The sequence below is a fragment of the Drosophila ficusphila genome, unplaced genomic scaffold, assembly GCF_018152265.1.
Source record: "Drosophila ficusphila isolate 14025-0441.05 unplaced genomic scaffold, ASM1815226v1 contig_313, whole genome shotgun sequence".
Lineage (NCBI taxonomy): Eukaryota > Metazoa > Arthropoda > Insecta > Diptera > Drosophilidae > Drosophila > Drosophila ficusphila.
In genome coordinates, this window is record NW_025064220.1 from 35,001 (window position 1) to 45,503 (window position 10,503).

General features: G+C 36.4%; 1 long non-coding RNA gene across 3 annotated transcripts; it reads right to left on the reverse strand.

Annotated features, from left to right (window-relative positions):
• Window positions 1-3,994: 3,994 nt before the first annotated feature.
• Window positions 3,995-5,396, reverse strand: LOC108095923. 3 transcript variants are annotated; one of them, XR_006245425.1, is made up of 5 exons: window positions 5,265-5,395; window positions 5,186-5,208; window positions 4,952-5,108; window positions 4,214-4,892; window positions 3,995-4,143 (listed from the first exon to the last, which is right to left on the reverse strand). It is a non-coding gene; the product is annotated as an uncharacterized LOC108095923 (long non-coding RNA). The 3 variants fall into 3 exon arrangements; XR_006245424.1 differs by having other exon boundaries at window positions 4,211-4,892; window positions 4,952-5,208; window positions 5,265-5,396; XR_006245423.1 differs by having other exon boundaries at window positions 4,952-5,208.
• Window positions 5,397-10,503: the final 5,107 nt, after the last annotated feature.

A 10,503-nucleotide genomic window follows, 5' to 3' on the forward strand; every position in this document is an offset into this window, starting at 1 on the left:
CAGGAGTTGGTAGAGGCATGTCCGATGTATAGATTGTATACAGAATAGAACCCAGAACACTGCCCTGAGGCACACCCGCAGAAATTTTCCCAATTCTGGATTGGAGACCATTGGATCCATTAACAAAGTACGATTTGTGAAATAACTTTCAAGAACTTTAAGCAAACTGTAAGGCAGCAATTTGGCAAGTTTCAGAATTAGACCTTGGTGCCAGACGCGATCAAACAGCAGAGCAGTGGAGTTTTTGCTGGAAATCATTTTGAGTAAATTGCGTGTCGCGAAATAATTGTTGCTCTGTGCTGTGTTCTTTCCGAAAACCAAATCGGTGAGAGGGGACAGCCGCTTCAAAATCTCTGCAGCGAAACATTCTTTTCATGAGAAGTATTTGGAAAATTTTGGAGAAACCCGCTAATGAACTGATTGGCCTGTAAGAGGAGACCTCATGGTGACACTTTCCAGGTTTATAATCATAGAGATGGTGGCACACTTCCATTGTTTTGGAAAATGTCCATGCAGTTATAATTGTAGGTCACGAGCAGAACAGCTTTAGAGGGAAGTTTTTTAATTAGACTGTTATCTATTTTGTCTGCTCCAGGGGCTTTTTTGTTTTGGAAGCACTTTTATTTCTTCAAATACTTCCAGGGTGATCCCCATTGAAAGTCTCCCTATTAGTCGAAACAACTTTTTTTGTTGTTTAATAATTTCTGCTGACTCAGAAGTGCTATTTCTCTATATGCAATTGAGGTTGTTAGTGTTTAACAAATTCATCAGATTTTTTCTCGTTAGTTTTAGTCCATATAAAATTATTTCTATTTTTCCCACCACCAATATCAGATTCCATTTTTAATGGCCAGTTTGGCTCAGGCTTTATTTTAAATCTATTAATGATTTTCCAGAGTTTCTGGAAACGGTAGCGGTCAGATGGATCAATTTAGTTGAAGATTTTATTATTTAATTTGATTTTTCTTCTTCTATATTTTTTACGATTATTTGGTCTTGCTATAAAGCAGCGTTTACTCTGGTTTTTGGTATCATTTTGGTATAATTTGACCCGATCGCAGTCGCAGACTCGGTCCCTAATGTTGAGTTGCTGCAGCAGCAGCACTGTAAATTTAGCTGTCGAGGGAGTCAATTGTGAATTCAATATCTTCACCAGAATTATTTTCAATATTGAGTGAGATTGAGTTAGATAGAACGCGTTGGAATTTTTTAATGCTGGCTCGAGGTGGTAGGAGCCTACGATTTTGGGCAATGGCAATGGACGGTTTTAATGGTGGTGGTTTGCGGATCAAATTTACATACGAGGCGAATTTCAGTACCAATCAGAATATCAATTTTGTTTAATAAATGCATTGGCTCACGCGGGTGTTTCCGTATACAACTCTTTTTAAATTGCATACTGGAATGCCTGCGGCCTAGGCAATAGATTCTCTGACGTTGAACTTTTTATGCAATTAAACAAAATAGATATTATGATTGGTATTGAAATTCGCCTTATATTCGCATTAAAACCTTCCATTTGAACGGATACATTATGTATACCGCCACCCACCCGACTAAACGAAGGGGCGGTACGGCTATCTATATAAAAGATTCTCCAAAACATATGGCTCTGCAACCCATACGGGAAGACTGTATACAAAGCTCCCCGATAGCCCTTACAGCCACAAATAGGGAAGTTTTTGTTGTTGCACCTGTATATCTTCCACCTAGCCATAAATTGTCTATTAATCACTTCAAAAACTAGCTTGTTCATATACAAAAACTGTCCAATAATGGAAAGATCATTATTTGCGGCGACTGGAACGCCAAAAACCCCTGGTGGGGATGCACAAGGTCCTGTCCTAGAGGCAGATATCTAATGCGAGCAATTCATTCTGATGACAAGTTTATGTTTTAGCGACCGGTGGTGCAACACACTACCCTTTTGATACAAGGAGAAGACCTTCAGCGACTGACTTCGCTATTTATTCAGGTTTTCCTAGTGATAGGATTCGTACTCATTCAACGGTTGATCTGAACTCAGATCATCTTCCAGTTTTTATCGAACTAGCCCTCAGTGGACAATTTTATAATAATGCCCAAAATCGTAGGCTCCTACCACCTGGAGCCAGCATTAAAAAATTCCAACGCGTTCTATCTGACTCAATCTCACTCAATATTGAAAATAATTCTGGTGAAGATATTGAATTCATAATTGACTCCCTCGACAGCTATGTTAAATTTACAGTGCTGCTGCTGCAGCAACTCAACATTAGGGACCGAGTCTGCGACTGCGATCGGGTCAAATTATACCAAAATGATACCAAAAATCAGAGTAAACGCTGCTTTATAGCAGGACCAAATAATCGTAAAAAATATAGAAGAAGAAAAAATTAAATTAAATAATAAAATCTTCAACAAAATTGATCCATCTGACCGCTATCGTTTCCAGAAACTCTGGAAAATCATTAATAGATTTAATAAAAAAGCCTGAGCCAAACTGGCCATTAAAAATCGAATCTGATATTGGTGGTGGGAAAAATAGAAATAATTTTATATGGACTAAAACTAACGAGAAAAAATCTGATGAATTTGTTAAACACTAACAACCTCAATTGCATATAGAGAAATAGCACTTCTGAGTCAGCAGAAATTATTAAACAACAAAAAAAGTTGTTTCGACTAATAGGGAGACTTTCAATGGGGATCACCCTGGAAGTCTATGAAGAAATAAAAGTGCTTCAGAACAAAAAAGCCCCTGGAGCAGACAAAATAGATAACAGTCTAATTAAAAAACTTCCCTCTAAAGCTGTTCTGCTCGTGACCTACAATTATAACTGCATGGACATTTTCCAAAACAATGGAAGTGTGCCACCATCTCTATGATTATAAACCTGGAAAGTGTCACCATGAGGTCTCCTCTTACAGGCCAATCAGTTCATTAGCGGGTTTCTCCAAAATTTTCCAAATACTTCTCATGAAAAAGAATGTTTCGCTGCAGAGATTTTGAAGCGGCTGTCCCCTCTCACCGATTTGGTTTTCGGAAAGAACACAGCACAGAGCAACAATTATTTCGCGACACGCAATTTACTCAAAATGATTTCCAGCAAAAACTCCACTGCTCTGCTGTTTGATCGCGTCTGGCACCAAGGTCTAATTCTGAAACTTGCCAAATTGCTGCCTTACAGTTTGCTTAAAGTTCTTGAAAGTTATTTCACAAATCGTACTTTGTTAATGGATCCAATGGTCTCCAATCCAGAATTGGGAAAATTTCTGCGGGTGTGCCTCAGGGCAGTGTTCTGGGTTCTATTCTGTATACAATCTATACATCGGACATGCCTCTACCAACTCCTGTTGTTTCAACCATGTTTAAAGAAAAACTGGACTACAAAACATTTTACTGTCGACTTATGCGGACCACACTATAATTTTGTGTGCAGACAAATCAGCGCATATTGCCATTAACACCAACTACCTCTCAGTTATCACAAATTGGGCGAAAAATGGGGAATTACTCTTAATCTGAACAAAGCAGTTCATATAATGTTTAGTACGCGCTATCTCAGGCATACGTGGGCCCAAATCCCCAGAACTCTACGGTTCGCAAATTAAAAACCTCGGCTTAGTCTTGGGTAGGAGATTAAACTCCACCATCACACCAAGCAACTTGCGAGCAGGATACGTGCCTCTGCCTATGGATTAAATTGGATTTTGGGAAAGGATAGCAAGCTCCCTGCTGCCAGTAAGGTTCTTCTCTATAAACAACTAATTGCGCCTACATGGCAATATGCTCTCCCTGTCTGGGGCCCGTTAGTTTCAAAAACACAGTTTAGCAAAACTAAGATCTCTCAAAACAAGATCCTACGTTGGGCTGTTCAAGCTAGCCCATATACCAAAAATCAGGATATTCGTAACACCTATAATGTAAAATCGGCCCAAGAGGTTTTTGATGATGCGAGTGGCACGCTCGCAAAATCTTTCTACCAACACCCAAACGTAGAAGCCAAAAATGTACTAACAAATTTGTTTATTACTAACAACGAGGATCTTCCAATTTATAAGAAACAGATAGAGATGCACTTTATTCCCATGCAACAGCTTCTCCTCCAACAGCCAGGACAGCAGCAGCATGAAGTTCCCACGTTGATTCGCCTCGGTAAACTGCAATTAGAAAAGTTACGTGTAGAGCAAAGGGAAGATTTACTACGGCAGAGGCAGGAACACGCACGACCTATATTAATTCCATGTCTCCTGATGTCAGAAACGCACGAATCAGTCGATGAGATGCTGCTCAACAGATCCGTTTCCAGCCAGAGTATATCCAGAGGCTTATTATGAGCCCGCTACTGCCGCACGAAATCCAGCCACCAACTCCAGAACAGCAGCTTGATGCTGGCCATTTAAGGCTGAAACTGCGTCTGGAAGAAGAATTGTTTGATTTAAATGATATAGATATATCTATGGTGGTCCCAAAAACCATGGCCACCACTACTAATTCTTCTTATCATTCCTTTCAGAGACAGCCGACGAGTTCCCTTTTTTGTGTCCACAGTAGAGCGTCTTTATTGCTGCCATTTGGAAGGATGAAGAGGAACATGCTGTTGCTGCCACCCACTCCTTAAATTCTGGAACACGATGCCACAAAATGACTGCTACTTCTGATGCTGCCGAGACTGCTGCTTTTGCTTCCCGTTCTTGCCCTGATGAGAAAAATCTACAACAATTTAAATCTCGACGACCGCTTCTTCAACGACTTGCCTTGTACTCTGCAAAAAGATCACTTCTGCTCTGCACCTTTGGAAGGACGATGAGGGACCTTTACCACTGCCACCTGCTCCTTATATACTGGAACACATGGCCACAAGATGACCGCTACTCCTGCTGCTGCCGTGGCTGCTGCCCGTTCTTGCCTTGATGAGAGAAATAAACAACAATTTAGAATTCGACGACCACTGCTACAACGACTAACCTTATGCCCTGTAAAAAACACCACCTCTGCTCTGCACCTTCTGGACCTGGACGACCCCATCAGAAGAAGAATTCGGCATACTCCTAGGACGCACCTAACGATGACGGCTGCGCTCCTTCTCACTGGACTGTTGCTGCACTCAAATTTCCATTTAAAGCTTGCCATGGAAAAATCATCAACGCCAGTCTTGCTGCCCAGGCCTGCCATCAACACCGCTACAAAGAAGGTACTCACCGCAAAGCATTATCACTAATCAACTAAAATAAATTAGAATAAATATCATTTTCAAATTGTAAACAAAGTAAACACTTACCTATTAACAGCTGTTATTTGTAATCAAAGAGCACGGCCACTCTGAAAACACTTCTTACATTCTTATACGCCATGTTATTGGTATTTTATATTTCTAACTAAACGAATTCAGTATATTATTTAGATTACATTTACTACTTATCGATTATGTAGCGAATAGGTAAATAGAAAGCAGCTGTTATTTGTAATCAAAGAGCACGGCCACTCTGAAAACACTTCTTACATTCTTATACGCCATGTTATTGGTATTTTATATTTCTAACTAAACAAATTCAGTATATTATTTAGATTACATTTACTACTTATCGATTATCACAAGTTAGCTTCTCATTGTTTAACGGGTTAGTAAATAAGCAACACGTATTTCTCTATAAAACCAATTATACCTATTGTTTCCCGGTCTCAACATTGTGAACTGTATGGAAAACAAAAAAAAAACTAACTGGTTGCAATTCTCAGGCAATCCAGTGATATTTGTGTTCGCCTTGCCGACACCAACCTGAAATTCATCGGCTCGAATAGGCTCCCGCCGTCACAACAAAAAATGAAACATACAGTGGCTCCAAGCTTATTCCGTGCAAGAATAAAATAAAATTTTAAGCAAAAAAATTTAATATTAAAATTTTTTTAGAAAACACTTATTTTATTTAAAAAACTAAAAATAAATTCCCAACTACAAAAGAAATTTCCATATTAAAACTAAAAAACAGGGAAATTCGGATGCGCAAGCTTCCGTGTAAATACAAACATATAAAAGTAGTTTATAATTCAAAAGCGCAAGCACAAGATACCAATCGACCGCCATTCACGCAACCCTGGGGATACGATAACAATCGCCTGTCACGCAGCCCTGGACAAACGATAACAATCGTTAGCCACTCACGCCACCCAAAGTACCCGATTACCTGATCTGGTCACACTAACCACCAACGCGGCCTATATAAGCAGAGCCACATCACCATATCAGTTAATTGTGCTCTAGCAAATGACCGAACAACATCAGCAGGTTAAGTGTTCTTGTAGAAAATCTGTAGGAAACAGATCAATCCGCAGAGCCTTTAGCTAGTGGAACACAGATTTCAATCCTTAATATGTATCTCCTTGGTCTGTCTTGATTCCTCGTTTTGTATATTTCCAATAGGCAAATAAAGAAAAACACTTTGTTTAGAGCAGTATTTCCCTAAGTGTGAGTCGCGACCCACTGGTGGGTCGCGGGTAGATTTTTGGTGGGTACTAAAAGCAATATAGATCTATCAATTTTTTGTATAGATGGGTCGCGGTCCCGACAAGTTTGGGAAACACTGGTTTAGAGTATTTCAATTTTATAGCAGACACACGTGTTTATTGTTCAAGGAACCAACAAGGAAGAGGACGAAAAAGCATAATATAATAGTAAGGCCGTATAACCCATAAATGCCAAAAATATGGATATTCGATATATATGTATTATATTATATGTATACTGTTTTTGCCTTTAATGATGTGATATTTCTACACACCTCCTCAAAAATACAGTAGAATCCGCTTATAGCGACTTTGAAGAGACCGACGATTTTTCGTCGTTATACCCGGAAGACGCACTAAGCAGAAGGATTTAAGTGCATAAGTCTGTCTGGGGACCAATCAAGCCATCGAGTTTTCGTCGCAATACCCGGACGGACATTATAAGCGGAGTCGTTATAACAGGATTCTACTGTAGTATATATATATTCGTTATAGTTTACTTAAGATAAGAAAAGTGTCTGTATGTGCTATAGTGGGAGTTGTACAATTTTAGTCCAACATTTGTTGCAAGGATTGGGGAAAACCCACAAAAACCCAATCAGACTGATGTATAAAAATTATAATTTACGTTAAACAATTTAATTTCAAATCATAAAAATAAAAATAAAAAAAACTTTCAATGAGATCCATATCATCCCATTCCATTCCATTTTTCAGTTTATCAAATTCATTTGATCTCGCAGATCACAAAAACGTTGCGCTGGTAATGATTTAGTTAGCATATCTGCGATTTGTTTACCTGTGGGAATATAAACAGTTTCAATTAGGTTCTTATCAAGCTGTTCTCTTGTAAAATGATATGTTATATCAATGTGCTTTGAACGTTTATGACATGAGGGGTTATTGGCAATACTTATACATACATCCTTGATTATCTTCATATAATCTAATTGGATTAATTACATTTATCTTTAAACTTATTAAAAATGAATTTAACCACTTGGCTTCTCTAACTGCCTCAAATAAGGCCATATATTCTGCCTCTATTGAAGATGCTGCTACCGAGTTTTGCTTCCTTGTATTCCAACATATTACATTAGAATCAAACATATTACATTAGAATCAAACATTTTAAATATGTATCCAGTAGTACTTTTTTTATCTGATTCACTGCCACCCCAATCTGAATCCACATAGCCGACCAAAAACTCATTAAAATTTGAGTTTTTCTGAAAAGATAACTTTAAATCAACTGTACCCTTTAGGTACCTTTAAACTTTCTTCAGGCATTGGCAAAGTTCTGTGTTATTCTTTTCACAATAACGACTTAAGACATTAACGGCTGTACTTAAATCAGGTCTTGTACATAACATAATATACATTAAACATCCTATTACGTTTCGACATGGGGCATCACACTTATCATCTGAGCTAAGAGCAATATGATTAAGTTTAGTTGGCAGAGGACAGTTAACAGGATTGCAATTTTCCATATTATATTTTAAAAGTATTGATTTTATGTAAGCAGACTAGGACTTATATGACCATCACTTTTATCAACTTTTATGCCTAAGAAAAATTAAATCTCATTTAAATCAGCCATTCCAAATTTGTTCATTAGGTATAATTTAAAATCTTTCATTACTTGATTATTTTTGGTAGAGATTACTAAATCATCTACATATAAAAGAATATATATATAAGAGAATATATCCCCTTTGTCAAGAAGATATATACAACGATCTACTGGTGAATTAACAAAGCCTATTTCTGTCAATGCTTTCTCGAATATTTCAAACCAACACCTTGCAGCTTGTTTGAGACCATAAATAGCTTTATGTAGTTTACAAACTTCATTTTCTCTACTTATTAGACCCTCGGGTATTTGCATATAAATTTCTTTTTTTAATATTCCATTCAAAAAAGACTGTTTTAACATCCATATGATGTACTAAAAGGTCATATTGATTTGCTATAGACATAATCAATCTAAAACTTGAGATTCTTGCTACAGGTGCAAATGTTTCATTATAATCAACTAAGTATTCTTGCGTAAAACCGCGAGCAACAAGTCTGGCTTTATATTTTATTGGTTCGCGGAATTCATTTTGTTTGATTGTAAAAATCCATCTACAATCAACTACATTTTTATTTTTAGGCTTTTGTACAATTATTTATTTAATGAGTGTGAGTCCAGTTCTTCTTTAATAGCTTTCTCCCAATGTGTTCTATCTTTACTATATTTAACCTCGACAAATTTATTTGGTATGGAATAGATTAAAGATTGAGTATGCATTACACAATTATTTATTAAATCTTTATAAGATACTTTTGGTTTATTCTTTATTCGATCACTTTTTCTAATATTTATCTTCGATTCCAAGTCTTCTTTTTTATTAGAATTTTCACCAGACATTTCTGGATCGGCATTCTCAAATTCTACCATATCACTAGTCTGTTCACCTGCTTGATCAGATTTCCCATTATTGTTGAGGACATTTTCATTATCAATATTTGATTGAATACATTCACCATCTTCATTATTAAGATACATGTCATCCTCAACCACAGCTCTAGATTTTACCATATTTGTTTCATCAACAACAACATCTCTTGCTGTTACAAATGTTTCTTTTCCAACGCATCACACTCTATACCCATTTGGTGCATACCCCACAAGTATACTTTTCCATGACTTTTCGTCAAACTTTCTTTTTGTAGTTTAATATGAACATATACTGTGGAACCAAAAACTTTTAAATACTTTAAACTTTTGTTATGACACATTTTTTATGGTGTTTTCAATAAATCTTTAAGTGCATTACTTGGACTTCTATTTAATAAATACGTTGCTGTTAATACAGCTTCACCCCAGAAACTTTTCTGTAGTTTGGCACGAGCTTTTTCAGTTATAGACCTTATCATCCTTTCGGATACACCATTTTGCTGAGGTGTGTGTGGAACTGTTAAATGGTAGCTGATGCCTTTTTCAACTCAAAATACTCGCATTTCATTTGATAAATATTCCCTTCCATTATCTATGTATAGATTAACTACTTTTAGATTAAAATGAGCTTCGCTTTTTAAAATAAAATCCCTAAATGCAGTAAATACATCTGACTTGTAAGTTAACAAATATGTTACACAGTAATATGTATATTGATCTATAAAAATAACATAGTAATTCTTTTTATTTATTGCTGGAGGTGTTATCGGACCACAGACATCGAAATGTATTACAAATAATGTCCTATTTATGTGATCTTTTTTTAACCTTTTCAAAATGAAGTCGAGTTTGTTTTCCCTTCATGCAGGCTTCGCATAAATCATTAACTGGATTAACATTAGTTAGCATTTAGGTATCTTCAAATAAATTGTGGTTATTAATTTCAAGAAATTTTCCCTGACTTATATGCCCTAACCTCTCATGCCATATGTTATAATTTATTTTACTTGATACAAATGCATTCCTAGGTATTGTAAATCTCACAGAAGGGACATTATCAATAAAATGTGCATCCATTATATTTATTTTATCTTTACTCACAATCACACCTCCTGGATGAAATACAATCGTAAAACCAGCATCTTGCATCTTTTTAACAGAAATAAGGTTTTGTGATACATCAGGACAAAATAGCACATCCTTTGGGGTAACATTGGTAAAAGTATCGGTTAGCAATTCCATTGATCCCTTTTTAGTTGCAAATTTAAATTAGCTTTTCGTTGTTGGTCAAGTGATCAGATGCACCCGAATCCAATAAGAAAGAAATATTTTGATCACTGATGTTATTGTGACGTTTGAGCATAAATGCAAAACCAGATCTCTCTGTCTCTTTTTGCCTTTGAGCCAATTGTGCCTGTTTTTCTTTATTATTCATATTTTATTTATCTTATATTTATAGAAATCCTTCTTTAAGCGCCCTTTCTTGCCACAGTAAAAACATTTTTGTTTATTAAATTTAAATTGGACTTTATCTTAAAACTTATAATTTTTATAATGGAACTGATTATTT